Source organism: Hoplias malabaricus, chromosome 10 (assembly GCF_029633855.1).
Source record: "Hoplias malabaricus isolate fHopMal1 chromosome 10, fHopMal1.hap1, whole genome shotgun sequence".
In the NCBI taxonomy this organism is placed as follows: domain Eukaryota; kingdom Metazoa; phylum Chordata; class Actinopteri; order Characiformes; family Erythrinidae; genus Hoplias; species Hoplias malabaricus.
In genome coordinates, this window is record NC_089809.1 from 25,891,247 (window position 1) to 25,900,850 (window position 9,604).

Here is a 9,604-nt window from a genome sequence, read left to right on the forward strand (position 1 = left end):
TGCCAGTGATTTTTTTTCTTTTTAGACTCCCTGTGTTTTAATGAAATCCCCCACTCACATGATTTCATTTGGCCTACGCTTTAATGGTGGGGGAAGTAATAATTACATTGAAATATTAATTCGGCTCTTGAGACAGAGCCATGAATCACTATCGGGACCATGTCGAACATAAGCTCTCATCCTTTTTTTCCCTCTGTCCGACTAGACAAATTAAAATGACAAATAATTACAATTCCTCCTTAGAGGGCTGAACCTGTATCGTATTCAGAAAAAAGTGCACAGGGAGTGGCTGAGGAAAGAGGGAGAGTGATGAGGTCCATTTGTTATGCTGTGTTCTGGACACACAAGGCTTAATGACAGAGAGAGTAAGAGATCAAGGGCAACACTCTGACCGGTGGTGTGTATGAGAGAAAGATATAAGGGTGGTAATGGTATCGAGGATGGAATGAAACTTATGGTAATTGTGTATATAACAAATAAATCCTGGCCAAATAGCATTGTACATACTTTGAATACTCCTTCTCTGCAGGTACTCAGATGCTTGTTCTCGACATTTGCTCAGTTAATTATTAACCTAAATTTTACACATTTTCATTAATGAATTCTAAAATATAACCAGTAGAAGGCACAATGCTTTAATTCTAAAGGTTGCTAAAGGTTGAAGCCCAGCAGCTTGCACTCTGTATGTTATTATAAGTGCTATGATTGTAGCCCTCTGGTTCAAATACAGCTTTTATTATTCGCACTGAGACTAAAGGTATCACACAGCCCCAGGGACCTGGAGGTTGTGGGTTCAATTCTCGCTCCGGGTGACTGTCTATGAGGAGTTTGGTGTGTTCTCCCCGTGTTCATGTGGGTTTCCTCTGTGTGCTCCGGCTTCCTCCCACAGTCCAAAAACACATGTTGGTAGGTGGATTGGCGACTCAAAAGTGTCCATAGGTATGAGTGACTGTGTGTGTGTTGCTGTGTTGCCCTGTGAAGGACAGGTGCCCCCTCCAGGGTGTATTGCCTTGTGCCCTATGATTCCAGGTAGGCTGTGGACCCACCACGACCCTGAACTGGATAAGTGGTTACAAAGAATGAATGAATAATACACTGCAGAAATATGATTTGAAGTTTCTGTAGAATCTTATGAAATTTTATTTGACACTCACATCTGAAATTATGATTTCCCATGTTTAACTGGTGGATTGGTGTGTCTGTCTACATTTTGAATGAAACTGGAAAACTGACACTCAGGATATCATTAAGGATTTACCCATCACATCAGAAACCCTTTATTCGTTATTCATTCAGCGCTTGAGGAACATGTGAAATGGTGCATGAAAAGTTGCTGCTGCTGAAATTGCAGAGGTTTTGGAAAGGATTGTTGCATATACCAGAACAGCAAACCAGAGCAGTTTCATTCATAGATATGAACATTATGTTATAAACAAGTGCATTTGTGAATTTATGTTGATATGTAAAAGTCCTGAAAATTCACTTAGACTTAAATGAATTCTCTATAGTGTGTGACAGTATTTCATCAGTATCAGATGCTAAAAAATGTTCAGTGCAAAACTGATAACAAAAGTAATGAAAACTGGTGAGGACCGTGCCAAATCCAGAGAATTCAGAGCCATACATTTCCTGTGGTGAGTTATGGCAGTGTATCAGCCACTGTTTCTAGAGGGTCCTCATAATGTTCAGATCAACCTGTAACTCCAAAATCTCCTCAGTTACGTCTACGTCTGTATATCACCTATGACAAATCAACTCAATGTGTGTATCACAAAAATCTTTTTTTTTTCAATTAACAAAAACTGTGTACTAGCTAAATAAAGCTTAATAATGACAATACATGAAAAATGTTTTAACTAAAATTATAAAATAGTAATATACAAAACAACGCTTTTCAATTTTTTTAAACACTTGTAATCTCAGTTCATTCATTCATTCATTATCTGTAACTGCTTATGCAGTTCAGGGTCGGGGTGGGTCCAGAGCCTACCTGTAAACCTGGGCAACACACACACTCACACACAAGGATACTTTTGAGTTGCCAATCCACCTACCAACTTGTGTTTTTGGACCGTGGGAGGAAAGCAGAGCCCCCGGAAGAAACCCATTCAGACACATGGAGAACACACCAAACTCCTCACAGACAGTCACCCGGAGTGGGACTCAAACCCACAACCTCCAGGTCCCCGGAGCTGAAACATTCGTTGCCCCCGGGGGTTCCATGTTTTTGTTGATGTAGAAATGTGTGTTAACAATATATAATACACAATAAAATATTTATTGAACAGGAGGACTAAATTGCTTTATATTTAATGGGTGGTCATTTGTAATTTGAACAACCATTCATACATTCATTATCTGTAACCGCTTATCCAATTCAGGGTCACAGTGGGTCCAGATCCTACCTGGAATCATTGGGCGCAAGGCGGGAACACATCCTGGAGGGGGCGGCATTCCTTCACAGGGCAACTCACTCACACACTCACACCTACGGACACTTTTGAGTCGCCAATCCACCTACCAACATGTGTTTTTGGACCATGGGAGGAAACCGGATCACCCGGAGGAAACCCACACGGACACAGGGAGAACACACCAAACTTGCCCGGAGCGGGACTTGAACGCACAGCCTCCAGGTCCCTCCAGGTCTCCAGCTGTGTGATTGCGACACTACCTGCTGCGCCGCTGTGCCACCTATCACAACCATAATGAAAACAAAATTTTGAACTTCACCAATTTTACAGAGTACATCAGAAGTTGTATTAAAGACCCGCATGATTCCTGATGTTTGAGAAGCTAAAAAATGGATGCCTTCACAGTTTCACATTAAATATGCATAAACAAATGCAGTATGTTTGTCATTTAAAGGTGCATATTTAAAAAGTTTAAGGTTTGCTTTAAGATGCAGTTGCTGCCACTCTGGGTTTAGTGAAGAGTGATAGCCCTTTCTTTTGTTTAGATGCACGCTCACCCTCTGCTGCTCCTCCAGCGTCTGCAAGCCATCCCTCAGCCTCTCCTCCTAGCTCCACTGCTATCAGTCACCTGCTCTCTCGTAGCCAGCTGGCCGGACGCTGCCAGGACGATGGGATTAGCGGCAGGGAGCTGGACGGTGATTGCATTTCCGTGCTGTCTCTGTGGTGGAGGGGGTGCGGATGGGGCCAAGGTGGGCACAGGTGAAGGCTAGTGCTGCAAGCCCAAGGAGGGAAAGCTTTAGAGGCCCCGACAAAGGAATGGATGTATGGCTGGTGTCATTCGCATGTGTCCACGCTGTTCATCACTCGCTGCTTCAGATAAAGGGAGGCCATCACTTGGGTCTTGATTTGAGTTCTGAGGAGTTGGGGAGAATATTCCCAAAGCCATTTTGTTCTGGACACATTTAACATTTAAAGTTGAGCTGACCTCTCCCAGACCATCATCCTGCAGATTCTGTGTGTATGCTATAGTTTGCACCCTAGATTGGACAGGACAATCCTTGCAGTCATTATGTTTAATGTCATGTTGATATCTGAAACATGGTCTGGTTAGAGGTTTTGTTTATTCACTTTGTTTTTTTGTGGAATTGTATAAGGAACAGATTTGTGCAAGGTTTCTATTCATTTGTTGTTTGTAATATTGTGGTGTCGACAAGTTTGGAAGGGGCTGGGAGCTCACAGAAAGAGGTCCCATAATGCTCAGCAGCCACCTTTCGTTTGTTTGGGGTTATATTAAGGGCTTTTGTATGTTTGTGGTTATGGGGGGCATGCTGAGGGTTGCTTGTGTCTCCTGGTGTGTTTGACTGTGTGTGTTAGACTTGGTGTATGACAACTGACATGGGCAGAGCAGTATCCACCAGGAAGATTTGAGATACTGGTCAGGGTCTCTACCAGTCCCACCATACACCAAGCTGGAATTTTTTTTTTGCACCTCTATTTTTTTGTGGGCCTCCATATATTTGCCCATCAAGGCCACTGTAAATTCCTCCTCTGGTCACATCACAATATACTAGAATAAAAACAAACAAAATCCAGACGGGAGTTCTTAATATTGTAATATAAATATAAAAGTACTTTATTAAGCAGTTAATGATGTAATTACACATAAATAGAAAACTAGGTCAGTAATGTTATATTCTTAGTGGTAGACACCAACTGAAATCTGACCTTGCCACTCATCTATGCCATTGTGAGTAATATCAGTCAGTGGCTAATTGCTGTAATTTGGGACAGTGTGAAATATTGGGCTAATCTCTCACAGGTGTAATGCCTGCTCTATAAATCCTCAAAGAGCAGCAGGCAGCATCAGAGACAGGAATCATCCAACATGCATCTGACAAGCGTCACTTTGATAGAGATGACTGAACACCCATTCAAGCCACAAGACCTGGGGTCAAAAGGTAAAACAGCACAAGGCCTGTCCATCTGCTCTGACCTGTGAGTGACTTCTAAATGTAGCCTTTGATCCTTTGATTAGGAGAAGTTCGCAGAGACATAAGAAGATCATCTAGAAAACCTGTGAATGCACCAATGTCAGTGACTCTAGGTTGAGGTGATGTGGAATGAAATATTTAGAGGGAGCCTACATCATAAAGAGGACTCTATTCCATGCACCTCAAATGACCCTATAACCTACCTGAAAAAGCAGCCTCCTCTCTCTCTCTCTCTCTCTCTCTCTCTCTCTCTCTCTCTCGTGCTGTTTCCTTCATTCTTAGATGAGTTATGAAGTCCTTTGCACTGCAAATATTATATCCTCTTCAGTCCCTTTAAGCCCTATAGACTAAAGGCAGCTTAGATGGGGCATCACAGCTTTAAATTCGGGTCATAAAGAAAGACAGGACGAAGGGAGGGGAAAGGGAGGGGAGCCATATCAAATAAAAAATAAAAATGAATACAGTGCCAGTATCAATTGTTGGGTTCCGCTCAGACCTGAGAGAAGTAGGGCCGCTTAGATTTATGGGACCCCTGTTAAGTCAGGAATGGAGATGGGAGCGGGAGAGGGAGAGAGATGAGTGCTTGACATTTATTGGAGCTTGGGGAGATGGTCTAGCTGTCAGCGATTGGGTGGTGCCACAGCCTGGTTTGAAGGTTATGTGAAGTCCCAGTCATTAAGAAGACAGACCCACTGTCAAGAAGCATATCCTCCTTGGGTTTCCCCTCCTCTCCAAGAGAAAAAGGCGATATCTATCAGGCTTCGGTGGCGAGAAAGCCGTTTATTAAGAAATAAAAGAGAGAACTCCTCAGACTTGCCTTCAGCTATTCAGTGATCTGGTCTAGCCGTCTCAGTCTCACGGTGCACACTCAAGACGTTTGGTCCCACAGAAACACGTCCTTATAATGCAGTGACAACGCTCCAGTGCTTTAATGATTCTATTAATGCCCAGTAACCATACGCCACATTGTTTACTCACTAATGAACATGATTACATGATTAAATATTGTCACCAAGGATTCACACCACTGCCTACATTGATACAGCATGACCAGAGGATATACAGCAGAAACATGAGGCTAGCTTTAAAAAAAAAATGAAGCTAATGCTGATGCCACCACAGAGTAATAAACTTCATCTTTTCCTTCTACCACGACAGGTCCATGTGAATTTACAGCACATCAGGGACATTAGCACATTAATTATTCAATCTCAATAAGCCAATATCCCTGAAGGCCTGACCTTTCGATGGTGGACCGTCACAGCTTGTGTGTGTGTACCCTTTTCATAACGTTCCTCATCACTTGCTCCCACACGCCCACGCGCTGTGTTTATAAAAAGACAATCTGTAAATGATCAAATACCACCTGGAAATGCCCATCAGATTAAATATCATGGCGTTGCTGCAAAAAATGTAAATGCACCGGTCAGTGCCAAAGCGGTACCTCGTTACATATCTGAAAGGAGTAGCAGTAAATACAGGAAGCGCACAGAGGCAGGAGTGATTTCCAAAGCCATATATGTACTGAATAAGTTCAAGGTCTGACATAACGCACTGGAGGATATAGCATATCTTTTTACCATTCTGAATCAGCTTTGACAGTATAGTGTTTTTATATTGATTTTACAGAGTAAGGAGTAATGGAAAGAGGGCTTGGGCCAGAGAAAGAGAGAGAGACAGACAGAAAGAGAGAGAGAGAGAGAGAGAGAGAGAGAGAGAGAGAGAGAGAGAGAGAGAGACATGGAGAGAGTCATGTGACATGAAGGGCATATGTTGGAAAAATAACACAGAATAGCTCTCAGTGCATCCAGTTGGAGAGTGATTTTAAAATCTGTGACCTTCAGTGAAAAAAAAAATTAAATAAATAAAAAAAAAATATATATATATATTTGGAGCTGAAATGGAGTTCAGTTTGTTTAAATTAGTTGCATGAAAACTCCACAATATACTCCACGCTGACACTGCTGAAAGAGGCAAAAAAGAAGCAATTCCACTTAGTGACTTAGAAAACACGCAGCCCCCTCGGCAACACGGAAGCAGCTGGTGGGGTTAGTGCCTTGCTCAGAAGTACTTCACCTATAGGTGTTGAGGGATAAGAAAGCACCAATCTTTATATACCAATCTCTAAGCTTTAGGTCAGGGCAGCCCACACAGCTGTCTTAAATATCTCTAACAAAAACTTACTAACAATAATTTACTGGGTATACCTTTTTTGTATTAGCAACTGGCAATTAGATTAAACAAGTTGTCAGATTAAATGCGATGCTCAAATTGTTTTTAGAATATTGTGTTTGATAATGCACTCAGTACACACGCCATGCTTTGAAGTTTCATTAAAATAAGCTGCAGAAAGACCTTGTAAAAGTTGGGGAGTCCTTCTCAAAGACTGACACATCTGCTCTTAAAGAAGCTAAAATAATAATTTCTGCTTCAGTTACTATACACTAATCACTCTAATAATCACACTTGATTTTTGTTTTAAAAATATTATTCTGAAACAAAAGATATCTGTTAAATTCAATCTGGCTAAATTAAATTCAGACTAGGCTTCCAATCCTTACTACGTTATGTCCTACAGCTTAAATAACTAAGTTTGTTTTGCATTGTTTCCAGGTAATTACTGAAGAATAAGCCCTAGGATATAATAAGCCTGGGAATTTAAGGTGTAAACAATTTCAAGAACACAAACCTTGCAAAACCTGCATCCCACTTACAGATCTGGGTGGCGTTGTCCCTATTAAACTGCTGGAGAGAGAGAGAGGGGGAGAGAGAGAGAGAGAGAGAGAGAGAGAGAGAGAGAGAGAGAGAACGAGAGAACGGGAGAACAATGGGGCATCGATTTAGGGAAGGCCAGCCCAGTGCTCCTCTATTCCAATGCTGTGTTACTGTGGCGATTTGTCACCTTAAAGGTCATTAATCACAAAGTGCTGGGAGTTTGGGCAGTTAAGTTGGGGCTCAGCCACCCAAAGGAACACACAACACATGGGAAGGTGGTGAGGGTCCACAAGTGTGTGTTTGTTGGTGTTTTAGAACAAGCTGAATTCCATCTTTTTGACTGGGGTCCCTAATCCAGAGGGCATTCAAAGTTACTAGCCTATTGTTTCACCATGCAATGTTCTGTTGTCTAATGCCAAGATGCCATCGAGTTTAATTCATATAAGTTTAAAAACTCACAGTAATATTATACTACAGAACTGACATTACATTACATTTTGAACTTGCTCTTGTGTCTCCAGTACCAGATGTTGCCCAGTGACTCTATCTTTCTTTATAAGAGTTGAAAAACAAGGACAGCATTCTTTACTGGTCCCACTGGTCTGCTCTGGAAGATAAAGCACTTCAGCTTGGCTTTATTGGGCTTGATATTGAATGTCTCAGAAGAATATGGATGGTGAACGTACTAACAAAACCCTTTACTGACTCACCTTTGATACGGAAACAAGCCATTAATGTATCACACCAAAGCAGAAAGATCAGTGAGACTAAATTATTATCTCTGACAATGTAGCTGCAGGGTTCAAAATCATAAACTTCCCAAAGACATGAAAGTATCATTTTTCAGAAATTGTCACAATCCAATAATAAGGAACCACTATGAACTTTAATTATTAAAGGGCACAGTCACAATTCATTTGCTAAATGCTTTTTAAAATATTGGAGCAAAACTAAAAATATTTGTATATGAGCAACCATTTAAACTTAGCCATAATATTAAAATGACCTCCTTGTTTCTACACTCATTGTCCCCTTTATCACTCATTTACCATAGATGTAATTTGCAACTCTAAAATTACAGACTGTATATAATACTAGTATATTATCTGTTGTGGTCCTGAACCATAAAGGGAATTTAACACATTAGTTTATTAATGTTAGTTAATCAATTTCTCTTACTCTTGCTCCCCAATTTCTCTCATGCCAGTTTATCATATATATCACACCACACATTTATCTCTCTCACAAATTCATTCATTCATTCATTGTCTGAAACCACTCATCCAATTCAGGGTCGCGGTGGGTCCAGAGCCTACCTGGAATCACTGGGCACAAAGCAGGAACACACCCTGGAGGGGTGCCAGTCTTTCACAGGGCAACACACATTCACTCACACACTCACACCTACGGACACTTTTGAGTCACCAATCCACCTACCAACGTGTGTTTTTGGACTGTGTGGGGGAACTGGAGCACCCGGAGGAAACCCACGCAGACACAGGGAGAACACACCAAACTCCTCACAGACAGTCACCCAGAGCTGTGAGGAACCACCGTGCCGCCCTCTCTCCCAAATCTATCCATCCATCCATCCATCCATTATCTGTAACCGCTTATCCAATTCAGGGTCACAGTGGGTCCAGAACCTACCTGGAATCATTGGGCGCAAGACAGGAATACACCCTGGAGGGTGCTCTCTTCCAAATTTGAGTATTTGAGCTTTGCTATGGTTATTATCTTTTTAATCGATTAGACACTGGTAATAAAAATACAATACCCTTGTATTGATCTTTTGATCTTATATTTATTTGTTTATTTTACCTTTAAATATCATTACTAAAATTTTCAGTCTTAAGAAAGGACAATATGATTACTCCTGATTAATTGCAGCAATTTATGCTATTAATTACTGAATTATTTTAATCAATCAACAGCACTCCATTGAAAACTTTTTGTCATAGATGGATTTTTTATATTACATGGTTTTATATACACTCTAGTAGAGGCCTATACAAATCACAAAACCATAATAGGATCACTTAACAATTTCTCTGTTGCTAGGGCCAGCTTTCCATGTCTCTGGAAGCACTCCCGCTTGTTCTCTATAGCTCTTTATATAGAAGGCATGAGCCTGAGAATAAGAATAGAAAGAAATAATGTTCATCTCTTTCTGAATCTAGCCTCTCTACAGAGGCTGTGCTCCAGCTAAAGGCCACACGAAGAGAAGGTACAACAGTATCGCAAGGTCATATCTGTGCTTCTGTTGAAGCCCTGGTGTCACTCAGCTTTAAGAGAGATATCAGCACATTGTGAGTGTGTGTGCATGGCAGGGGGAGTCAGAAAGGGAATAACCTTAGGCCACAAAGAGCCTGTGGGTTATCACACAGCCTGATCTGTGGCTACTTTGATTCAGCTCTATGAGGGAAGTGCTTTGTGGACCCAGTTGCCCCGGGTGTGTGACAGGTCTCTGTGGCTGATGAAAAG